The sequence below is a fragment of the Leptinotarsa decemlineata genome, unplaced genomic scaffold (genome assembly GCF_025532065.1).
Source record: "Leptinotarsa decemlineata unplaced genomic scaffold, Ldec_3_MD MMD2_P_RNA_scaffold_9, whole genome shotgun sequence".
NCBI classification, from domain to species: Eukaryota; Metazoa; Arthropoda; class Insecta; order Coleoptera; family Chrysomelidae; genus Leptinotarsa; species Leptinotarsa decemlineata.
Genome location: NW_027412536.1, coordinates 7,886,812 through 7,910,884, shown reverse-complemented (window position 1 = coordinate 7,910,884; position 24,073 = coordinate 7,886,812). Strand labels below are relative to the sequence as shown.

The 24,073-nt window shown below is 32.8% G+C and overlaps 1 protein-coding gene across 6 annotated transcripts in view; it reads left to right on the top strand.

Moving 5' to 3' along the window:
• LOC111512638 (betaine-homocysteine S-methyltransferase) overlaps positions 1-24,073 on the top strand; it is a 63,238-nt gene that overhangs the window by 623 nt on the left and 38,542 nt on the right. The window contains exon 1 of one of the 6 annotated variants that reach the window (XM_074170549.1): positions 2,546-2,861. The exons of 1 other annotated variant lie outside the window; for it this stretch is intronic. The gene's annotated coding sequence lies outside the window, so the exon portion shown is untranslated. Of the gene's footprint in view, positions 1-2,545; positions 2,862-5,047; positions 5,207-5,273; positions 5,412-5,668; positions 5,773-10,273; positions 10,394-24,073 lie in introns of those variants that run through there. 4 more of the 6 variants (XM_074170548.1, XM_074170552.1, XM_074170551.1 and 1 more) reach the window with 4 other exon arrangements.

Below are 24,073 nucleotides of genomic sequence, written 5' to 3'. Positions count from 1 at the left end.
TCTAAAGGCAAATTTTAAAGAAAATCCGTTACAGTCGTCCTTGATATTTGGAGATATCTCTCTGCATTCAGTGCGTCTTCATAAATAAAAAAGCTAATTTCATTGTTCTTCAGAATACAGAAAACATTAACGTTAAATTTTTCTTGAAAACCCATTTCTTTTGTAACATGAGGATTGTGATCAGCCCAAAAATGTTTATTCCTTCTATTGAAAATACCATCCCTCGTAAATTTTGATTCGTCGCTCCAAATTATTTTTTACAAAAATTCCGATCTTCCTGTGTATGAATCAAAAGGGATTCACAAAAATGCAATCTACGTTCGAAGTCTTCTGCTTCTAGAGCTTGAACTTTGGTAAATTTATACGGATGCATTCCGTGATTTTTCAAAATTTGTTGTACTGAAGCATGTGATACACCTAAATCTTTTTCTGCACTGCGAATGGAAGCTTCTGGATATGCATAAAAATATGCCAAAACGTTAACAGTATTGTCCTCATTTGAAGTAACAGGTTTTGGTAATGTTGAAGGCGCTTTTAACATGGAGCCATAGTTAAGAAAATCATTTTGTAATCTAACAAACTTTCTTTCGTTCATTGGTGGTAATTCAGGATACATTTGGTTGAATTTTCTACAAGTTCTGGCAATAATTTGGTCACACTGTCCGTGTATAATAAATAATTTCATAAGAACTTCGTTTGAATAATCAATATTTGCATTCATTTCTGGCGATTTTTTGAAACACCGTCAATAACCATTTATCAATTACTTATAAAAGTCACCAAGCTGTCATAATCTTGATATTTCCACGGCTACCTAGAAATCAAATTCTTTAAAAATTATTTTTTGTACGACTGTTAGATCTCTTTGATAGAAACACTTCAATCAGAACACCCACCAAAAAATCATTTAGAAAAGTTCACACATGCAGTTCGTGCTATTGGTAATATTAAATCCCCGTGAAGTTACTGACGATGACGAAGTAGTATTCAGTCCAACTGTAGAAAGTCCTTCATGACTAACCAACAATCCTCCTTAAAATAACGTGAGTTGGCATATGTAGTTGTAACATATGCCTTGTAATCCAAAGATCGTGTGTTCAAATCCCATGGACCCTATAATTTTTTTTATTATCAGTAGTAACGTTGTACAAAAAAATTTGTATGATACATTTGTTAAAAGTGATTTCATTTTGCTCGTGAGTTTGCTCCACTTGCTGACCCTCGTTTTGCAATAATCCCCACTCACAAAATAAAATGTCACTTTCAACACGTGAATAACTATTTTTCCACAAAAACGGCTATAGTGAGAAAACTTGACGATTTAGGTATAGGGACATGTATTTCATCTTGAAGCATTTTTCACCATCTTTCAATTTATCGAGTAATATACAGGGGGTTTCATTTGAAAAAATGAACTTTCGACTACTTTTATGCACAATGGAAATAATAGTAATTTTAGCACGCCCTGTATGATATGGAATCGAGATCTTGGTGTTATTTGAATATTTCGAGTTTGTTCAAACTATCATCAAAATATCAACTTTCCATGAATTGAGAGTACTGATGTACTTAATTTCAATAAAGGCTATGTTTTGGACCATATTTAGCACAATTTATTTTTTATCTCGAAAACAGATAGAGATAGGTATAGGACATTATCAACAAAAAAGTATTAAAATACTAGAGCAATTCCAAAAATGTATTAATATACGCGGTTTTCCATTTAAAACAATATAATTGCTAGGACTTTTTGATAGAAGTGGCAACGCCGCAATGCTGAAAATATTTTAGTTCGATAGAACAGGTAAGGAAATGTGAGAGGTGAAATTTTCTGAAAAATGATGCTTTGCGTTTTCTAGAAACGTCTAACTTACCATCGACCTTGAGTCACGCTGTATAAACACTCTCTTAGTCTTGCCATAATGTTACATTGTATGAGAAACAGATCCGGCCTTTAAAAAATTTCTGATTTGAAGAAATCTGTCTCTTTTCCCAAGTTAGAATATATATTACCATACATTGCTTTCGCTAGGTATCACACAGTCATCATCCGAAGACGATTGTGGATACTAACAATCGAAACGTCGTGGAGTAACTTGATTTGAGATCTTTTTCGATTTTTAATTTTTATATAATTGCATTTTCATTATTTTATTTTTCTACTCTATTATCATTTTCATTTTATATCTTGAATAATTTTATTCGTTTTACTGTACTTCCATTTCACATTCAATTGCATAATATAATTAATATTTTGACTATTCTATTTTTTTTATTTGTTCTATATTGTTGAAATACTTGTGCATCTTCTTGAAGAAATGAATAGGTTTCAAACTTTCCCATATCCATTACATGTCATCAAAAATCCGTTGAGCTTTCCCACAAGCGTATCCCAATTCGGAGTAATGAGACTAAAGTTTCCTTAAACTGTAGACTAATCACGAAATTTGTGAGAGGAGAATCAACTGTAAGCGTACCAGCTCTATATCTAAAAATAGGAAGTCTTTCGAGTCACATTATTCAATTCATGAAAATCAGTTAGGTACATGTGCGTGCTTAGGAGTACGCGTACGATTACCCCGTTTATTGATCCCTCCATATAGTAAAATGGAAGAAACCACAAAGTTTTTCCTCAATTCCTTCAAAAAAAAAACAACAGCAGCATCAATTTACGAACAAGTGATTATTTCAATTATGTCAAGTGAACCCAAAAGTGAACAGTGTTTTAGTAGATAGTGCGATGTGAGTATCACTTCCCGCGTTTGCTTTGGATTTGTTGACGATCAGTTAGTGATTGGAAATATTCTGAGACCACTCCTTTGTGTTGAGAAAGCATCAGTGTTGCGGAAAAATTATTTTAGGTAAGTATCTCATACACAATATGATATGCATATCTATTCCAGTGTTAAACAATGATTACTGCTATTAATAAGTTCGTAAATTAGGTGGCGTACAGGGACTCTGAATATACGAATGAGAGATGCGTATTTGTTTCATCATTGACAATAATTATAGAATTGCCTGTAAGAGTGAGTTGTCAATTGTAATGAAGTAACATTAGGTCGGTCGGTAGCCGGTCGGTGGGTGCTTTGTTCACTCACTCAAATTGACCGCCGTGTTGGTCGGTGGTTCAAGCCCCTGGTTGAACGATCGATTTTCACTTGCTATCGTCCAACCCGTGTTAGGAATCACACGTTAAATATTTGAAATATGCAATGCTCGTTTCATCACAATCTACAAAAAAGATTTATTTTCCGGGAATATAAAATTTACATTTGATGAATTGAGACTTGGATAAATCAGATTTTCATTACCGAAACGTAACAAATATTCAATGGACACATTTTTTTTGTTTTCGATTTATCCATTGTCATCAATGACATATGACGAACTATTAATAATGGCAAACTTGTTCCTTTTCCAGTACTGATGTGATGAAATAGAGGTAATATTTTAGGCAGTGAAAACAAGTATGAATAAACATCATTCTGTTGTAACCAAATTCTATGATTCGATGTATCATAATTTACGTATTCTAAAAATACTTCATTCTGAGATTTTCACTTAACAATTTTACAAAAACGCAACATGTGTTTCACCATACAGTGGCTTCTTCGGGCGTCTTCAGTAGCAAATTCTACGCATTCATTGCTATATATACCTTATTCTACAATTTGAAGTACCTACATGTTGTACCTGGTTTTTACCTAAGTTTGTAATGAATTTAATTACCTGAGCTTATGTCCCATTTTCCACATTTGAAAAAATATTCAGTAATGGAGGTTTATTCAATTCTAATTGATCATTCAGTAAATTACCCGAATACCTGAATCTATTGATTTCTAAATATTCTAGAAGATTGAATTTCAAACTCTTCTCTTCTGAATGTAATATATACATTCTATTCATGATTGAACTCATGTCCTTCTGCTAAAAGGTGGTTTGCAAATGTGGAATTGGTCTTTCCATTTATCAACCTACTTCTATTCTCTTTAATTTTTTGGGAAAATTCTCTCCCTGTTTGGCCACTATACAGTTTTGGACAAGAGCCACAAGTCAGCTCATATACTCGTGATCATATATCATAATCATAATCATAATTATCTGTATTAGAAAACAATACCCAGTTCACCATCATTTCACTGAGAAAGTAAGGCCTACTACTAGTATACAGTAAAATTCAAATGAAATATATCTTCATCAGGAACGACAATATGTCTAATCCAATCCGAATTTACATTGGAGAATTCCATGCAATCGTCATAGGACAATTATTGTACCAACTTCATTTCATACGGATAAAATGTATGCTCAAGATATCTCGATACTTTTTGTGACTTATCGATATGAGAAACTTCACGCTGACACATAAAATGTAATTATTCATTTTCATTTAATGCAAGTTGACGTCCAATCCTAGGTTCACTACCTTTTACACTTTGGTTTGTAATATTGGAGGGAGATTTGGAAAGAGTTTCGATAAATATAATATGAACTTCTTCATATATCTGATTGTTGTTTCCAAATCCAATCATTAATATAATTTTGATGCCTAGCTTTCAGTAGATCTGATTTTTTAGTTTTGTTCAGAATCATGAAAAAAAACAGGCCAAATACACTAAATTGTGTTTGGCGTGAGTACTAAGTATTTTGCAATTGTTTCTACGACATTACTAAGGCAGTTTTAAAACACGCAGTCGAATATTAGCACTCTCATTTGAAAACATTTTCGTGCTGATTTCAACATTTTTTGTTGTATGAAAAATATTTGAATCCACTAAGAACAGTTTGCTTGGTAAATTATTGGAGTAAGTGTTGTCACCCATTGAGGATGGAGAAATGAAGATTTGAAAATTGCATGCGCAAATAGCGATTCATTGACAAAAATCAACATGCCCGAGCATTTTTATGAAATGTGGTTGTTAATGAATTTATAGAATATAGGTACGCGTTACTTTTGAAAAACCCTATATAGTTTAATTCAATACATTCAAAGAGTATCCTTCTAAATAAACAAGAGATAATCAAATGATAAAGCAGTCGGGTTTAGAGACAATCGCATACACGTGTTTTGGGCTTGTTGGCCCTCGCCTTGAACTGAGAATATGGAATAGCGAGGCTATATTATGTTCATGATAATGAGTTACACGATTTTGATTCTGATTTCAATCTTGTGTATAGTTTTTGTGAGTAACTGAAGTTGCAGGTATGTTGAAAAATGGAAAATGTCGAAATAGTATAGAATAGAAAAGATTTTTATTGGTGACTATAGTAAAGTGAAGTACTACAAATTGAAAACAAAATTTCTATCGCATGTATGGAAAATATGGTAAAAAATATTTATCATCTTCATTAGTTTCCTTGAAACTTCTATATAAGGACTAAAGGTGTAGTCAATGGTGTGATGTAAGGTGAGAATTTCATATTTTGAAACATTATTTGAAAACTTCTCTTGGGAAAATATACATATTGAATTCATTATCCATTTAGAATATTGGTTCAGCCTATTAAAAATTATAAATATAAAGTTTTCATTTTCTACCAAAGTTATCCACTCCCAATAGAAATATTCAGTTCGTATACTGCAAAACAGTTACCGTTATTCATATTGAGTTATTCGGATCTACAAAAAAAACTGGTTACATTTTTTTCGTGACCATGCTTCATCAGAGCTCAGTTCAATTCAACGATATATTTATCATGCAGTCAGACATACAGTCAGTGATTTCATTCAGATATTGGCAGTTGTGTATGTGTTCTGTTAGGAAAAACGTAAGCTAGTGAAAACAAAATTGATAATAGTAATCACCTTCATTAGTCTTCGTTTTCCATTTGTTGTTTTTTTACTCAGGCGTCATCACTAAAACTATTCGGATTCTATCCAGAAAAGACCTATCCGCCTAATTGGAGACGCGAACATCACTTGCAACTTTGATAGTCTGGAACATCGAAGGAAAGTATTTGGAGAACGGCGTTTATGAGGAATAAACTTCCTGAGAACGTTTTTCCAAATCGATTTAATTCCAATATGAGAGACTACTTTCGCATAGGTACCGCTCTAAGAGCGCCTTAAGGATTTTCCTGTAGTGCTTGTGTGTTGTCCTAAAAAAATATTTTTTTTTTAATTTTTGTAATTTACTCTTTGAATGTATTGTTTGGGAGATGAAGAATTTGAACCAATAAATAAGAGTTCTGAGAAAAGTTCTAGAAAAGATTTGTGTAAATGTGGTTGACGACTTGTTGAATGATAGAGGTATGCACGTCCGTTGTTTGAGTAGAAAGGTTACAAGATCCCAAATCTATGAATATGTGAATTATTAAAATTTAATGAAATCATGAACTCAATAAAATCTTTAGTAACTCAATTGAAAATTATATTTGATGTTTTCCATTTCACATATTTATTATTTCAATAATGTCCAACAGGACCTCAACTTTCCAGATGAACTTCGACTTTTTCTTTTTTTTTTCATAATTTCTAGTAGGTATGTTGAATTTTCTGATAACAACACCATCTTGTTAAACTGAAACTTTCTCTATAGACGCTATTTCTGACTTAAACAAAATTTTTCTCAAATATATGGGAGTTTGAACCAATCATTTGAATTAGTAATTGAAATTTACAATTTCAATCAAAACTAAATCGGATACTAAGGACATTATTTTTACAAGAACATACAAAGATGAAACAGTCACTTGAATGGATAGGAAAGAATGCGTGGAAAATTTCTAGGTTTCATAAATTTAGAATCTGCGATATTTTAAGAAAAAAACGGTGATCATGAAAATGAAAAAGAAATGAAAAATAAACTTGATTTCGACTAAGAGCTACCGGTAGACAGCTGTTTAGGCATTTGGGCATCATCAATATCGAATATGCAAAGGCAAGCAACACACAAGTGGAACCACTTGCGTTATCGAAAATTTAGTGAATTATCATGGAATGCCATCGAAAAAAAAATTATCATGTTTCCAGATGTGATATAATATCAAGAAAGATTCATGTAGTCGAGCTGCTACAAAATAATCAAATGGAAATTTAAAAAAAAGGTTTTTCACAGTTTGTCTTCAATCGAGAACCGCCTGCCCAATACTGATGATGCCCAACAAGTTGAAACAGCTGTGTACCGGTGGCTCTCAAATTGAAGTCAAATTGTGAATGATCGGAATAATACTTATTCATTCATCTTAACGAACTTCAATTTAAATTAATATAATTTCACCTATTACCCCTAACCTCCATCGGAGTTGTTTTACACTACATCACCGAAAAACAATAATACAGGCATGCTAGAAACGATTTCTCTCCTAAAAGAATGATTTTCATTTCCATTATCACAGAAAACATCCATATTTAAACTAGACATGATATTTAATGATAGCCACCACCAAAAACATGTTCATAGAAGAGAAAAACACCATGATTCTCGAATTTCAGGTATGTTCCAATATTGACCTCTATTTCGAAAACGATGAATGTCACCAAAAAAATTGTTCAGATTATGAATATAATATAGAAAAAAAAATTGAGAATGCTCCTGGTCAGGAGCGAAACGTCTTTTAATCCAATTTTTGCTTGATGTATTCATTAAAGAATCGAATACCAAATATGTAAGTGAAATATTGATTGAATCAATTGAATTGAAGAATTTATTGTGTTGAATATGCATTGAATCTCTGGTATTTAAACACATTATTTTGCCAACTTCTTCCGACGCGACAAATGAGATTGTACAGATGTTGATAGATGGAACAAGAATCGTTTCCAAATGTAAAAATTGGTGTGCGCTTGGTTCCTCCTTGAATGGATTGCCAAAGTACGTTGGTTCTCTTCATTTCATGAAGAATCAAGTGTGCCGTTAGTCAAATATTTTCGTCAAAATATTTTCCATTGGAAGGACTCCAAATGATTACATCATGCTATTTCCATCCGTCTTGGTAGAATTTATCAATTCTATGTGACCTTCGTTCAAGTTCACCACGAATGTAAATTCGTGGTGAACTTGATCGGTTATGTGAGCAATTGATTTTCATGATGTAAATGGCACCCAAGTTCTTTCATTTATGCTCTTCAATTCCATATAATTCGTGGTGAACTTGATCGGTTATGTGAACAATTGATGTTCATGATGTAAATGGCACCCAAGTTCTTTCATTTGTGCTCTTTAATTCCATATAATATGCTGAAAATGTCACCACAGTCCTTCTAAATATTCATTCCAACATAAAGTAAGTCACATTTAGTGTATTGTTCACAGACTCTTAAATATTTTCGTTTTCCATGATAATTCTGAAGAAAATTTCAAATTACCAAAACAACTTGCAGTTATCATCAATGGCTACAATATTGAAATTACTACACCTCATTACTGAAACTTAGCAAATTCAGCTCATCCTACTAAATTTGATTCCGAAAACAGAATTAGTATTCGTATATAAAACGTATAATTATATGAGTAAATTCATTGAAATGATTTAAGGCAATTCAACGCCTTCTTCTTATAGAGAATGGAGTTTTATCAACAGTTCACACAGCCCGCAAATCAAATAATCAATGGAAAAAGTGAAATTTCCATAAGCTCTCTTTAGAAGGTCAACATTTTGGTTTCCAAAACGCCTCAGTCGAAATCATGTATATTTCTTTTAACAAACAAAAAAATAACAGTGTGGTAGGTTCTTCAATTCTCTAACCAGCACTAGTTTACTTTCAGAAATTGGACCAAATGTTCCTGAGTGATTATCACCTTTGTTTTCGTTTTTTAAAATCTGCAAACAAATGATAAATGTCATAATCTCAATAGGAAATTTCTTCAGAACTCAGTTTGGCTCATCCCAATAATTTTTCGAAACATTTACATTTATTTCTCATATTGTGAAATATTTCTGGGGTCATTTCGTTACAAGCACCTCTAATTCAATCCGCTGGTTCTGGAAAAAACTACAATTGTATTATATACGCTTCATATTTCTGGTAATCCCTCGATAAAAACTAAAGGTGTCATCAGGTGACCTTAGCTAGCCATTCCAAAGGAAGTCTGTCTGTCTCCTGGTTTGGATGATTGAAAATCCAAATGAGTTTGCAACTGATGTAACATCATTACAACAAGCTAGTTCGAGTGTGGCTAGAAGACAATTATGCAAAAAAGGCTCGCTAGATTACCCGTAGACTTTTTGTGCAGATTCGTGAGCTCTAAAGTATACTTTTCACTATCGTAGTTCCAGATCTCTCCTCACAGCTAATTAACTCATGAGTTGATTGACTGTTAATTGACTGTAACTTTTCATGGTAACTTTTTGTGGTGAACTTCTCAGTTAACCCTCTATTACACTTGAGCAGATTCTCTGTTGTTCTGTATGTAGCCATATAGTTTTTCAGTATCAAAATTATGACTGAATAGACTTTTTGAAAGAGTTGTGAAAGAAAGTTTACTCAATTTTTCATGAGTTGTGAATTTCAACAGATATAGTTCAACCCTTCCAAACTATTACCATTCTCCCAAATCTTTGACTACTAGTACAGGTTTTCTAATTTCCTTGATCAATTTTATCTTCATTTTCATAGAAAATGTCGGTTGGAAACCTAATCAAAATTTCGATATTTTCTGAATAATAACATGTCTTTTCTGTTTTGCTAGTGCTTACTTTGTGGCAATTCCATCTGATCTTTCTTATTTTCATGGAGGCACACATCCTATGCGAAAATTTCGGTTTTTGTTGTACTCAAATTTCTGCAGATTACTTTATTCATTGAAATGGTATAGTATGAAAGTGTATTAATTCGCGGCTGAAACCCATTGCTGCCTTCACACTAGAGATAAATATTGATTCTACAGTTTCGGAAAGTATAACTTTTCTTTGAATTCCTGCACTTCTTTCAATTTTGAATATCTGCAAAAGTTTTTGAGATATTCTCAAAAAATAAGCTGTCTGTTTTTGTTTAGCCAAACTTCATAAATATTAAACTAACTGTATGCACAACTTGTCACAAATCGTAAAATACTATGGGTGAAATTACTACGATACGAAGGTAAACTCAAGGCGAACTCAAAATTTGCGAAATGAATAAGACTTAGAAACAAGATCTTTTTCAATCGTTTTTGATATACTCAGATAAGTAAAAACTTCACAATAACCATTACGGTTTTGTATTCAGCGTTGTATAATTCCAGTAATCAAATTGGTAGGTGGTACTCAGTGAATAATGCGATTACCAAATTTTTAGATAATAGGCTGTTTACGTACTATAAAATATATCTTTGGTCGCCCAACCCTCATTAGACTGAGTTCAAGAAAGAGAAAGGAAGTGACCAGTTGATAATTAGTATTACTATACACTGTTTGACTTGTGCAGCATCAAAACATTGAATATTGTAATAATTTTCAGTTTTTCAAGGTATGTATATCATAGATAATTGTGTTTGAAGTATTTATTATCCATATCATATTTTTGTTCATCATTTAGATCGTTGATGATTGGATTACCTCTTTAAAATGTTCATAAATTCACAATAATGATTTGATACATACAAAAAGTTCATAAATTCACAATAATGATTTGATACATACAAAAAGTTGAAAGAATATTCGCACAATGAAATTCACAGAAGGTTATTAGAATATTGTTATACATATTTGTTGAATATTCATTCAAAATACCTTTCGGCGTTTTCTTCCTTGAATTAATGAGTAAAGGCTATGTTGAACCTCAAAAATGACTGTTTATTTAAAGTAGATCTTTCTGAAATTTTGTGTAGTCATAATTTCTCATCCTTGGTAATATTTTTCTCAGTTACATTTTGACATATAAAAGATATTAGTTGAAAGAACATGATTTTCGCTTCACCGGCAGGCACAACTGTTTTTCAAAATATGGAAATTATACCTGAAATTGTCCTTGGGACACACTGTATACAGCTGCATGACATACAGCTGCATGATATTATCAAATGAAACAATATCATTCGGCGTATCCTGCAACATCTATATAATCCTCTATTTTTTTCGGATAATTACACCCCCCACAACCCTCCATATCATTTCTATTGTGTAAAATATATATTTCGAAGAAATAGCATTGCTAGATATATTTTCACATGAAACAATAGTGTTTGGTATGTTCTACAATACCTATATAATACCTTTCTTCATCTCGATAAAAAAAAATAGATAAAATAGTTTCTGGAATAATTTTCGAATGAAACAGTACAATTCAGCGTGTTCTATAACATTCATATGATCCTCGATTTTACCGAATGAAACCCCCTACAACATTGGGATTATTTTTTTCATCAAACAACAGTATTTGACGTGTTCTGAAACAAATATGTGATCCTCGATTTTGTCACGGAAAATTACACCGCCTCATTTCGATTGAAAAAAATCTTTTTAAAGAAAAATTTGCGTTGATATATTCACATGAATCAATAGAATTCAATCTACCCTATAACACCTACATGGTCTTCTATTTTGTCTTGGAAAATTATGTTTCCTACATTTCGATTGAGAAAAATCATATATGCTTAAGAAATAACGTTGCTGGAGTTATTTTAAATTCTTGTATATTATTTCTGATAAAACATTTTGAAATCCTAAAAATGAACCTGCTGAGAATATTTTCACATGAAAACATAGTACCTATTCTTCAGTCTCTATAATACCCCAATTTTTGTTTTGGATTCCCTACTACTCTTTATTATTACTAAGTTCGGCTACTAAAACATGGTAGCCGAACCAACTGATATTTCTGAAATTTTTAGGAGTTATTCAAATGAATCCATCTCTGATACATTTTTTTGAACAATATGTCTTTTCAGCAAAGTAGCCTTATACGATGGTTACACTTCCCACTCATTGTTAACTCACTGCTTCTAAATATATCTTTCTTCTTCAGATCGCCCCTCAATCAACCTTTATGTGAACTTTGGTTTGATCCCAATTTGTGGGAAAATCGATGTTCACTACATATTGTACGACTCGTGCTAGCAAACGTACAGTGTCACCATTAAAGTGCGCACCATATCGGAAACTTTTTTTCGAAAAGTTTCAATGAAGTTTAACTTCGGCAATTGTTTGTGTTTTAAATTTAACTTAAAATGATGCGGCCAACTGCGACCCACTGACGTTCAGTGTTTGTCAAATTCAACTTTTTTCAAAAAAAAATGAAAAAGTGCATTTCTGGATAGAATTTAACAAAAAGTTACTTGAAAAAGTTGTGTCTACGGCAATTTTATATCCATAAGTCAAACTTTATGCAACTAGAATAAAGTTAACGTTTTGTTAATTTTTGACAGATATCCCCTTTATTTTGAAAAACAAGTTCGGTTAATTGCCATCAATTCATGTATACATAACAAACTCATCGTGGAGTTCAACTTTTCTGATACATTTTTAGTCATACGGACATTTTTAGAGAGAAATTAAAAATTTGCTATAAAAATTTTAACATGAGTGGTGCAAAGTTTCAATCACTTGACTATTTTCTTAAACAAACCTTTGATTTCGAAAAAGCAGAGGCAACTAAATAAAATGCAAACAATCTCAATAAAACTATTATTATTATTATAAATTTTAAACAACAATAATATTATAGAAAATACAAATGGGTACAAAAAATTACTTGGTTGTCAAACACTTATAGCCTACATTTCAGTATGTTGTTCTCCACGTTCAAAACAAATTATGGTTCTTCTACTGACATCTGTAACTGCATTTTTAATAAATCGGGGATTTATATTTGCACAGCACTCGCGAATGGTATTTTCCAGATGGTGTATGTCACTAAATGGTCTATTTCGGTACACTTTTTGTTTCAGGTAACCCCACAATAAAAAGTCTAAAGGCGTCAAGTCGGGTGATCTAGGTGGCCAATAATGTTCCCAGTTACGTTCAATAACTTTGCCTCTGAACATTTGTTGGAGGGACTGTTTTACAGCTACCGTATGATGTATTGGTGCGCTATCAAGCTGAAACCATAGGTCGTATTCAATATTTAAAGGCATATTATCTAAAACTTCACTAACCTCATTATTCGAAAGGTTGAGATAACCGACAGATGATAGATTTTCCCTAATGAAAAATGGCCCAATTATTTGGTCCTTGAGTATCCCACACCATACATTAGTTTTAAAGGAATACTGATCACCACATTCAACTGTGAAATTGGGATTTTCTTGGGCCCACCATCGGCAATTTTGAGAACTTACCGTTCCATTTGAAGAGAACGTTGCTTCATCTGTCTATAAAATTTTATACGGAACCAGAATGAAAACCCCAAACGGGCATCAAAATCTCGTTCTTTTAATGTGTTAATAAATTTTGGCTTGTAAGGCCAAAATTTATTCTTCAATAGAAATGTTCTAACACTTTCTCTCTTGTAATCGGTATTTTTTGTGATATCGGTTATGCTCGTTGCCCGTGTTCAATAACTTTTAAACAAATGTTAAGTTGGGCATTCTCATCATATTTACTTGGAGTGTGCTTTTTCTTAAATTGATTTACTACGGTTCCTGTTTCTCTGAATTTCGACATTATCCTTGACACAATAGTATGTTGAACATATTTTCCTGGATGCCGTTCATTAAAATTGTTAGCTACTTGCCGGTATGGTGTATTCTCACCACATATTAAAACTATTTCTATTCTTTCCTGAAGAGACAACATTATTGCAACAATAAGTGTTAAAAATTTGTCAAGTAAATCATACCATAGCATGTATTTTGTTTGTCAAGACCTACTTAAAAATTGTATTCAACGTGATTAAGCATCCTTACCGCCCTAGTTAGTGTTTATAAATAATCTGTAAATACTGAATATTGAAATTTCATTGTAATTTCAACTCTAGTAATTTTATTAATACTTATTGCAGTTTTTCAGTTGTGTCTGCTTTTTCAAAATTGAAGGTACTGACGTTTGTTTAAGAAAATAGCCAAGTGATTGAAACTTTGCACCAGTCATGTTGAAATTTTTATAGCACATTTTCACTTTCTCTCTAAAAATGTCCGTATGAGTAAAAATGTATCAGAAAAGTTAAAACTACATGATGAGTTTGTTATGTATACATGAATTGATGACAATTAACCGAACTTGTTTTTTAAAATAAAGGGGATATCTGTCAAAAATAAGCAAAACGTTAACTTTATCCTAGTTGCATAAAATTTGACATATGGATATAAAATTGCCGTAGACACAACTTTTTCAAGTAACTTTTTGTTAAATTCGATCTAGAAATGCACTTTTTCAATTAAGAAAAAAAGAAAGTTGAATTTGACAAACACTAAACGTCAGTGGATCGCAGTTGGCCGCATCATTCTGAGTTGAATTTAAAGCACAAACAAGTGCCGAAGTTGAACTTCATTGAAACTTTTCGAAAAAAAAGTTTCCCATATGGTGCGCACTTTAATGGTGATACTCTATGTTAAAACGTGAAACTCCATTGATCCCTAGCTTACTCCTTAGTCTAGATTTTTGAGGGTTGCCATTCGTGAGTGACCGACAGCTGTTTAACGAAAAAACACATTCTACACCGAAATATCGCTGAAGCTTAATAACTAAGTATGTAGAGCACAGTTTTTCACAACTCAGATATTTGTCTTTTTGAGCAATAATTAACCGTCATTCGTTTTTTAAAATCTGGTTTCAAATAATCATTCCAGGATCATATGTGTATTTTTTTTTAAATTCGAAAACATTTACATTGTGAACTTTTCTGTAACACTAACGAGAAATGTAGAACTAATAATCTGAAATAGGTTTCATTTACTATAATTTTGACCATCAAATATTTGGACAATACAATTATTTTTTCCAGCGAAATACGTGCTGGACTTTTAATCAACAGTTTATGAAACTGCGATATGTGTTTCACTATACAGTATAGACGTAAATAGTCCCCTCCTATTTTTACTTTCAAACGGAACTAGATATCAAGGTCGGACAAAATTTACATGAAAAATTATCATTTTTGGTAGATAATTTCATATCGGAGAGACGATAGTGTTGTTGACATTTTCATTTTCTCAGTTAGATTTTCTTTATTCTGAATAATATCTGATATATTCAATAAGCTTTCTCAAATGTTTTTTTATACGCTTTCATTTGTAGTATCGCATGATGCATCGCTACATAGCTAAAAAGGTACACTCTAAATAAAAAATTATCTGGGATAGATTTATTTTGGAAATATCAGTTTCAAAACACCAAGAAGCAGTAGGGAGTCCAAAACAATAATTGGGGTGTTATAGGGAGTGAAGAATAGGTACTAAAGTTTCATGTGAAAATATTCTCAGCAGACTAATTTTTAGGATTCCGTGATTTTTCATTTGGAACAATATACAACAATCCAAAAATACTTTCAACACTATTTGTTAGGCATGTATGATTTTTTCAATCAAAATGGTCTATAGGGCTGTAGTGGGTATAATTTTTCGCGATCAAATAGAGGACTATATGGTTCATGTTAATGTATTCTCATCAACGCTAATAGTTTAAAAGATATGTAATTTTCATTAATAGTATGGGAACGCTTGAAAAAGCTATTGTATAGAGACTTGTTACGGTTTTGTGAACTGTCTAGTGAAAATCCCAGAATAAAATGTTATTTGAAAACGTTATGGATTTGAATGAAGTATCGGCCAATTCCATCACTTCATAATATCTGATCTACTTAGTTCACAATTGTACATATGTAAACTTTTAGTTCCTTGAAATATCGTCTTTCTAATCAGCCAAACTAGCTGAGAAAGAGTAGAATGAAAGAAATAGACATTACCATACAACGAATGACAAACATATAATGAAATTACTATATACAAACAATATTTTCTAGAAAAAGTGGAGTTTAGAGTATAACGTCCAGTTTTATTTAAAGGAAGAAAAAGAATCGTTTTCCGCTCTTTCATTAGCGTTATATCTGTTTGATAACGTAAAATGATCTACATCAAAAAGACTACTTTAACATGAGGACGATTGGAGGGGTTTGAATCATTTCATGGCAATATGTTTTTTGTAAATCTTTCGTTTTGTTCGTTTTCAAAGTGAAGTGGAAATCTTCTGTTTTGTCAGTTTTCAAAGTGAAGTCATAATATAAGTTAATATTGCAAGCGTTATGTGTCTTTTTCAGAAAAATCTCAATACTGGTGATACTAAGTCTGAAAATAATTTTAGGTGAAAACAGGGTCAACGGCTTTTGCGATAAAATAAATTATTTTGATTACGCATTATTTTATCTCAATATTTGTTCAGTTAATCTCTCCTCTTTATTATTGCTTTGGGTAGATATGGTATTTTCCAATCAGCGACTGAAGGAATGTCTGTTGAGCGTCTGTTGGCAAATCAACCTATTTGAATTCTGATTACAATCAATATGTAAACAATAAATAAATGTAAAATGAACGTGGTTTGCGATGGTTTGCGACCTGGCATTCGCAACAGAACCATATCCAACATACGAGTCATTTAAATATTATCTATTAGTTTGTCATTGTAAAGTAATATTTCAGAATGTTCCACATGTACTATTTGAAACTTGGTCTGAATTATATACTCCAAGGTTTGTCTATCAAAAATTAAGGTATCGTTCCTAATATTTTTTTGATTTTTCAACCAGTGACCCATCCAAATACTAGACACACCAGTAACACTACTTGTTAATGTATCGAGAATATTGTTGATAACTCAAGAATACTCATGATTGAAAAATAATATCAGTAAATTTTTTTTAGGTATGTTGCTTGTAAGTATACTTCATGTTTCCTATCATAGTTTCATAGTCTTCGGAATGTCCACACGAGAAAACTTTTCCTGCAATGCTTGGATCACAACTTTCATAGTCGTGAGATTCGTGAATGCAGCCTCCAAATGCCGGGAATAATAGTCAATTTCTAGCAGCAGATGTTCACGATGTGGTTAACCCGACATGGGTCATTGGGTCTAATCTTGTTTGGTTGTGCTACAGTCATGGCAATTTTTCACGTGCTTCTCGGCCTCTCTTTGTATCTTGGGTTACCAAACTTTTGAATGCAGTCTTTGGTTCATTCAATGAATATCTGCATATTCAAAAGACAATTGAAAAAATATCTCATTGAAAGAAATTGCTACACCATTGACGAGTTTTGATAGTCGCTCTCGATAAAAAAAATTGTTAATAACCTTTATATGTCCAGTTGAGTATTTGTCATGTTTTGTTGTTATATATATATATATATATATATATATATATATATATATATATATATATATATATATATATATATATATATATATATAATACGAACACATGATTTGCATTGAAATTTGGAACTGAATGCTATCATGTGACATACCAAATTTCATTAAGAGAAGTTGAGCTGTTATGGAGTCAATCTGAAAAAATATATTTTTTGTCGCTTTCAACACCCAGTAACTCGGTTATTATTCATCTTAGGGTATATGTTTATTGGAACTTTTATCCCTAAAATCCCTACCATCAAAGTTTGTCCCCTTTATTGTGGGACACTCTGTATATGGGCATACAAATTTTACCAACGAATAATATATTCTGATACACTGAACAAAAATTCTGTCAATTGCACAAAAAAATCATATCGATAATTCAATAAAAAATCCACAGGAACATAGACAGAATTTCTCATAAGAGGTGACCGACATTCAACAACTTTTTTGGCCAACCCTGTAGACACACGAACGAAATAAATTTTTTGAAGGTGATTGACAATGTTTCATGATGAATTTCACTAGTTCGGACTTCCATTGTCTACTATATGAAATGATTTGAAATCCCTGAAACAACTAAAAAAGGAGAATTGAAAATGAATAGCTGAAAATAACAATTATATTAACCAAAATAAACCTGATTCCTCCAAGAGATGACTATTTATAGGTCGTTCGAGTACTTTCACTTATCCACGCTTTCCATTTTCTGCTTCACTGGTTCCGTGGGAGATGACCGTTTTGGCGGGAGTTGGCCATTTTTCGCTTGATGATGGGTTTCCATATGTTGCGTATTTCTACTCTGGCTTGAATACGTTGTTGGACAACGTATTCAATTCAACGTATTGAATTTTCTCCTTAACCAATGTTCCTCTCTGTGCAAGATCTCAGCTTAGGACCACTCGATGTTGTGTTGATGGGTCCAAACATGGTCTGCTATTCCTGATTTGCTATTCCGTTGAAGATCATTTTTGATGATGTCTAGTTCCTTCTCGAGACCTTCCTTCGTATTACAAAGCCCAAAAGCACGAAGGAAGGTCTCGAGAAGGAACTAGACATTATAAAAAATGATCTTCAACGGGATGGCTACTCCAAAGCGATGGTAGAAAAGACTTTGGCTAGAAGACAGCAGGAGCCTCGCAAGGAAGAGAAGCCGTCACAACCAGTGCTTGCACTTCCCTACATCAGAGGATTATCGGAGAGGATAAGAAGAATTGGTTCCAAGTACAACATCAGAACCTGCTTCAGATCCGGTAACGCTATCCGTAGCAGCCTCACGAAAACCAGGCCACCAAACGCGGACTGCGATTCCAAGAATTGCATTTATCGGATACCCTGTGAGTGTGGAAAATCCTATATTGGTGAAACTAAGAGGCCATTGAATGTTCGCATTGCCGAGCACAAGAAACACACACAGCGAGGGGAAACCAGCAAATCAGGAATAGCAGACCATGTTTGGATCCATCAACACAACATCGAGTGGTCCCAAGCTGAGATCTTGCACAGAGAGGAACATTGGTTTAGGAGAAAATTCAAGAAAGCCGTATACATGTTGTCCAACAACGTATTCAGCCAAGCCAGCGTAGAAATACGCAACATATGGAAACCCATCATCAAGCGAAAAATGGCCATCTCCCGCCAAAACGGTCATCTCCCACGGAACCAGTGAAGCGGAAAATGGAAAGTGGGGATAAGTGAAAGTACTCGAACGACCTATAAATAGTCATCTCTCGGAGGAATCAGTCCAGTCATCACCCGAAGACGATTGTAGATACTAACAATCGAAACGTCGTGAACTAACGTGACTTGGAATCTCTCCACTTTTTATTTTTATTTTCTTTTTTCATTTCTTTATTTTCATTTTATTCATTCAATTGTTCTATTTTTACTTATATTTTATTTCACTATTATTTCATTTCAGGTTTATTTTGGTTAATATAATTGTTATTTTCAGTTATTCATTTTCAATTCTCCTTTTTTAGTTGTTTCAGGGAAAAAGGATCTCGATTTGTTCGGAAATATATATATATATATATATATATATATATATATATATATATATATATATATATATATATATATATATATATATATATATATATATATATATATATATATATATATATATATATATGAATGATCAAAGAGTACTTATCTATTAATTTTTTGATTTTCATGGAATTATTTTCCAGCAGCTTGACTGCATTAGCCTTTCTAGATTTCATATCATTCCTAGAAACATGTGGATTCGTTTTCCGATGGCATTTCAGGTTAGCTTCCCAAATTTCTGCTACCGCCGTGGTCGGTTGATTGGTCAAACCACCAACACTGACATAAAAATCTTGGCAAGTTGACTTGGGTGTCACACCAATAGGTGGTTCCACTTATGTTTCGCTTGCGTTTACGCAGCTATTTTTATCAAGTACTTTCTTGGTTTTTTTCTCATTTTGTCTTCAATCGAGGACCGCCTGCCCGGTACTGACGATGCCCAATAGGCTGAAACAGCTGTATACCGGTGGCTCTTAAATTGAAATCAATTCCCGAGTACTTATCTATTAATTTTTTGATTTTCATTGAATTATTTTCCAGCAGCTTGACTGCATTGGCCTTTCTAGATTAATTATACATAGACGTCTTCTTTGTTACTGTATGTTTATTATAATGCTTTCATACTGTTCAACAAGTGAAATAAATATTATTATCATTATATTTTAATATCACGTAGCAGTATTGATCCCATTGAGGTAGAGGTGAGTTCTAGATAAAATGTATGAAATGGGATGTTGTCATGTGATATCTATGGTTCGTCTGCAATTTTCTTTACAACATTTTTTCATCATATTTGCCCCCCGTTATTATGTCGGATATGGATGAGGCTTCAGGAATCGTTTTCTAAAGGATAACTGTCAGTTGGTGTTCATCAGGTTCGTCAAAATTCGATAACGTTTGACTATCCAAATTTGTAAACTACGTCAAGTTTGAACCGCTGCAGTCGTAATAACATCTTTTTATCTCAGCAGGAGGTTTAACTGTTGGCTTGAATACTGCTTCTAGAAGCTCTAGAGGCTAGTTCGAATTATTTTCCGACCAAATAGAAATAAAATCTTTTTATAGTCCAGACCAATCCTGAGCTCAATTATTCGATTTCTGAGTACTTGCTTTCTATTGTTGAAAAATGATCACTAAATAATGATATAATGTGAGGCTGATTTTCTTTATCATACTTCAACAGCATTGCACCTAAAATAACAGGTAGTTGCTTTCTATTGCTGAAAAATGTTCACTAGATAATGATATGATGTGAAGCTGATTTTTTTTATCATACTGTAACAGCATTGCACCTAACATAACAGGTGCAATGCTGTCTGCAATTAATTGGGTACGCAGCCTCAAGTCGAAACATACGCCGAAAATACGCTGTTTATATCGGAATAAACTCATGTGTGATGGATATGGTGATAAGTTTACTTCCATGATCCAATTCCCACCGATGGTAGGCGCGAGCTGATTCTAGGCGGGATAAATATTTGGCCCACCTCAGTTTAGTCATGAAGCTATCAAAAGTTGGAAGATATCAAATTCTCCCCAATATCGCTTCATTGGCTCGTCGTATATTTATGCAGATGCGAATATCACTGACAGGTTTGAAAATAATTACCATGGGAGAGATTCACTAACTAACTTATTCCACCTTTTCAGTGATGTCTTTGGTGAGGGCTTCATTTAATTTCTCGTCCACCTCAGTTTCGACTTCTGATTGGTTGTTGTAGTGATTCATCATCGGATTGATAGTTAGTTTCACCTTCATACTGGAAAAGGAGGGATTTGTAATATAATAGGGAAACAGGATTTGAGATATTAGCCATTTTGATGTTCAAACATTTTTTTTGCATTTAGTCAATAGATACTATGAGTATTCATATCATTCTCATTTCACTAGAATTGAACCCACCCTTATTAGGCTGCAGGTGTCTCATGAGGTCCTGGGCGGAATTTAATCCCCCCACTTTTCTTGTAGAATTGAATGCACTCAATGTAACAGTGGAATTGAATCATCCCTTATACAACAAAATTATGTATGTAATTACTTATACTTTTTTCAATATTAAATTTTACAAAAAGGATTTGAAGAATAATAAATGCTTTTATTGAAAGGTTACTCAGTACAAGGGATACTAATCTAACCTAACAAATGGCAGAATTCAACGTGTGCGCATGACGAATCAAGGCAGAAATTGCTCTTCCATCCAACCATCCAACCATTCCATCCATCCAATTATCGGCGAGCGCTTTCGACAGTTGGTAGTACTGTCATCTTCTAGGCACTCCTCAAACTGAACTTTTTATCCTGTCGTCTGCCTTTTTATACGGTCAGAGCGTCTCAACTCAGGTATTTCAGGTACTTTAGGTAAATTTGCCTGTATTTGTACTGCATCAGGTACTCTTCTTTGTGTTAGATCTTCTCTAGGAATGTATATGGTTTTGTTTAATATATTGAATGTGAGGTCTTGTTGTGTTTTGATTTGTACTTGTTTCTCGATGGATGATTTATGACTGTTGAATTTATGGATGTTCAAGTTTTCCCAAAGGTCTATGCGGTTTCCCTTGTTGACTTGTTTTATGAGTTTTATGTTCTCTAGTGGGGCGAAATTATGTTTGTTTTGTATGGCGTGTGTTGCGAGGTTTGATTTATATACTATTGGATTTATGTATGCCTTTTTGTGCTCATTGTACCTTTGCATCAGTTTTTTCTTGGTTTTGCCGATATAGAATTTGTTGCAGTCCGAGCATTGTATGCTGTATATCCCGTTTTGGTCTTTGTCTTCTTCTTTTTCATAGTTGTTTATTTTTTGTGTTATCTTCGTGTTCGGCTTGTATGTGATGTTGATGTTCAGTGGTTTGAAGATGTTTGTTAGTTTTTTGGTTTGGTGTCCTACGTACGTAAATGCTGTCCATCGTTGTGTTGTTTTGTCTGTTGGGGTGGCTTGATCCTTGTTCTGTATTTTTTGTTTGATTCTGTTTTCTAGTTTATCTATTGTCTTTTGGGCGTATCCGTTTTCGTTAGCTATTTGGTATATGACTTTCCGTTCTTTATTTCGGGCTTCATTGCTGTGTGGTATCCTTAACATTCTATATATGAATGCGTTATAGGCAGCCATTTTGTGTGATGGTGGATGGTTTGAACTCACGGGTATAGTGGAGCTTGTTTGTGTAGGTTTCCTATATATTGCCATTTGAAATTGTGTTTTGTTGTGGTTATATCCTATGGTTATGTCCAGGTAGTTAAGTTTTGAGTTGTGTTCTTCCTCAATGCTGAAACATAGTTTTTGATTTATTTCGTTAATTTCTTTTTTTATTTGTTCTATTCTTATTCCATTGTTTTGTGATATGTACAGTCTATCGTCAACGTATCTGAACCATTCTCCTTTTTCATCATGTGTTTTTATTATCGTTAATCCTTTTTGTAAAATTTAATATTGAAATACTGAAAATAAAGGAAAATTAGTTGCATCATTCAAAAAAAAATTACTTATACATATTCATCTCTTCAGATACAAAATTGAATGTTTACGTCGTAACCAATTTGTGGTAACCCACTGTATTGTATAGCACTGAAACACGGTTCACAAAATAATACGTTCATTTATATAATGATTATTATATTATTAACGGGAATAAGCTATGTGTAACGTATTTCTCGAATCCCAGTCGTTACTCTGCGTGTCTGCTGCTGGTCTCCACAATGAGCTTCGTTTCATATAATCTGACATATTTGAGTATCGCTTCATTGTGAGATTTTCAATGAATAGCTCATAAAACCGCGATATTATTCTATGTTATAGTTTCGTCAGGCGTGTTCAATACCAAACATTTTTTGTATTGAAGGCTTCTGAAGACTATATTGTTCAGTGAAACATCTGTAGTGGTTTAAAAAACTCTCAAATGAAGATCCCACAATAGGAAATTCCATCACATGTTATATATTCTAATATGCTCCACATTTTCAAACTACTGAATATATACAAATGTCAATTTTGTGTCTACCCCAATTTTTGGCAGCCCATTTACTATTGTTTTTGAAGATCACTAGAAAGTCTATAATTCCATTTTAGTAGTTTGTTGGTTTCACAATTAGAATGAAAAATATCTATCACTATAATATGATAATGAACAATTCTTAACAACAGCAGAAATGTAAATAGATACCTACATAGAAATAGAAATAGGTATCAGACTTCCATTCATTTTCAGACATTCAAAATGAAATTGACAGAAAATAATTTATTATAAAGAATTGAACATCTGAAGGGATTGTTAAAGAGATATCAGCTGAAAAAGATAATAATGAAATTTAAAAAAATTATTTGCGGAGTCAATTCTACTTTCTGTGAGAGGAACAATTACGTTTCAATGAGAAAATATTCCGACTCATACAACGAAGAAAATGCCTGATGAACTATATTCAATTACCATATTTTTACTTCGTTAGAAAAAGATAAATTGTTCGCTTAGATCTTTGAAAATTACATCAGTGCCTAACGATTCAGTTTCCGGAGAGAGCATAATTCATTCTAGGAATGAATATCTGGAAGCTAACCTATATAACTGAATTCGCTTTCACGTGTTTCCTGTAATATTCCAATTAATTCAAACAGTAATTGCTATCGTAATATATATAAATTTTAAAATTTCCATCATGATTTCAGGTAAATAATAATTTCAGATAAAGTATAAGTATTTCAGGATGTGATAATAATGAAATTTAACAGAATTAGAAAGAATCGGAAATTATTATTCCAAGAAAACGATACAACTCAGTGAGTTAGCATACAGAAGATGAGCTGAGGTCGGTCCGGTAAACAACAAC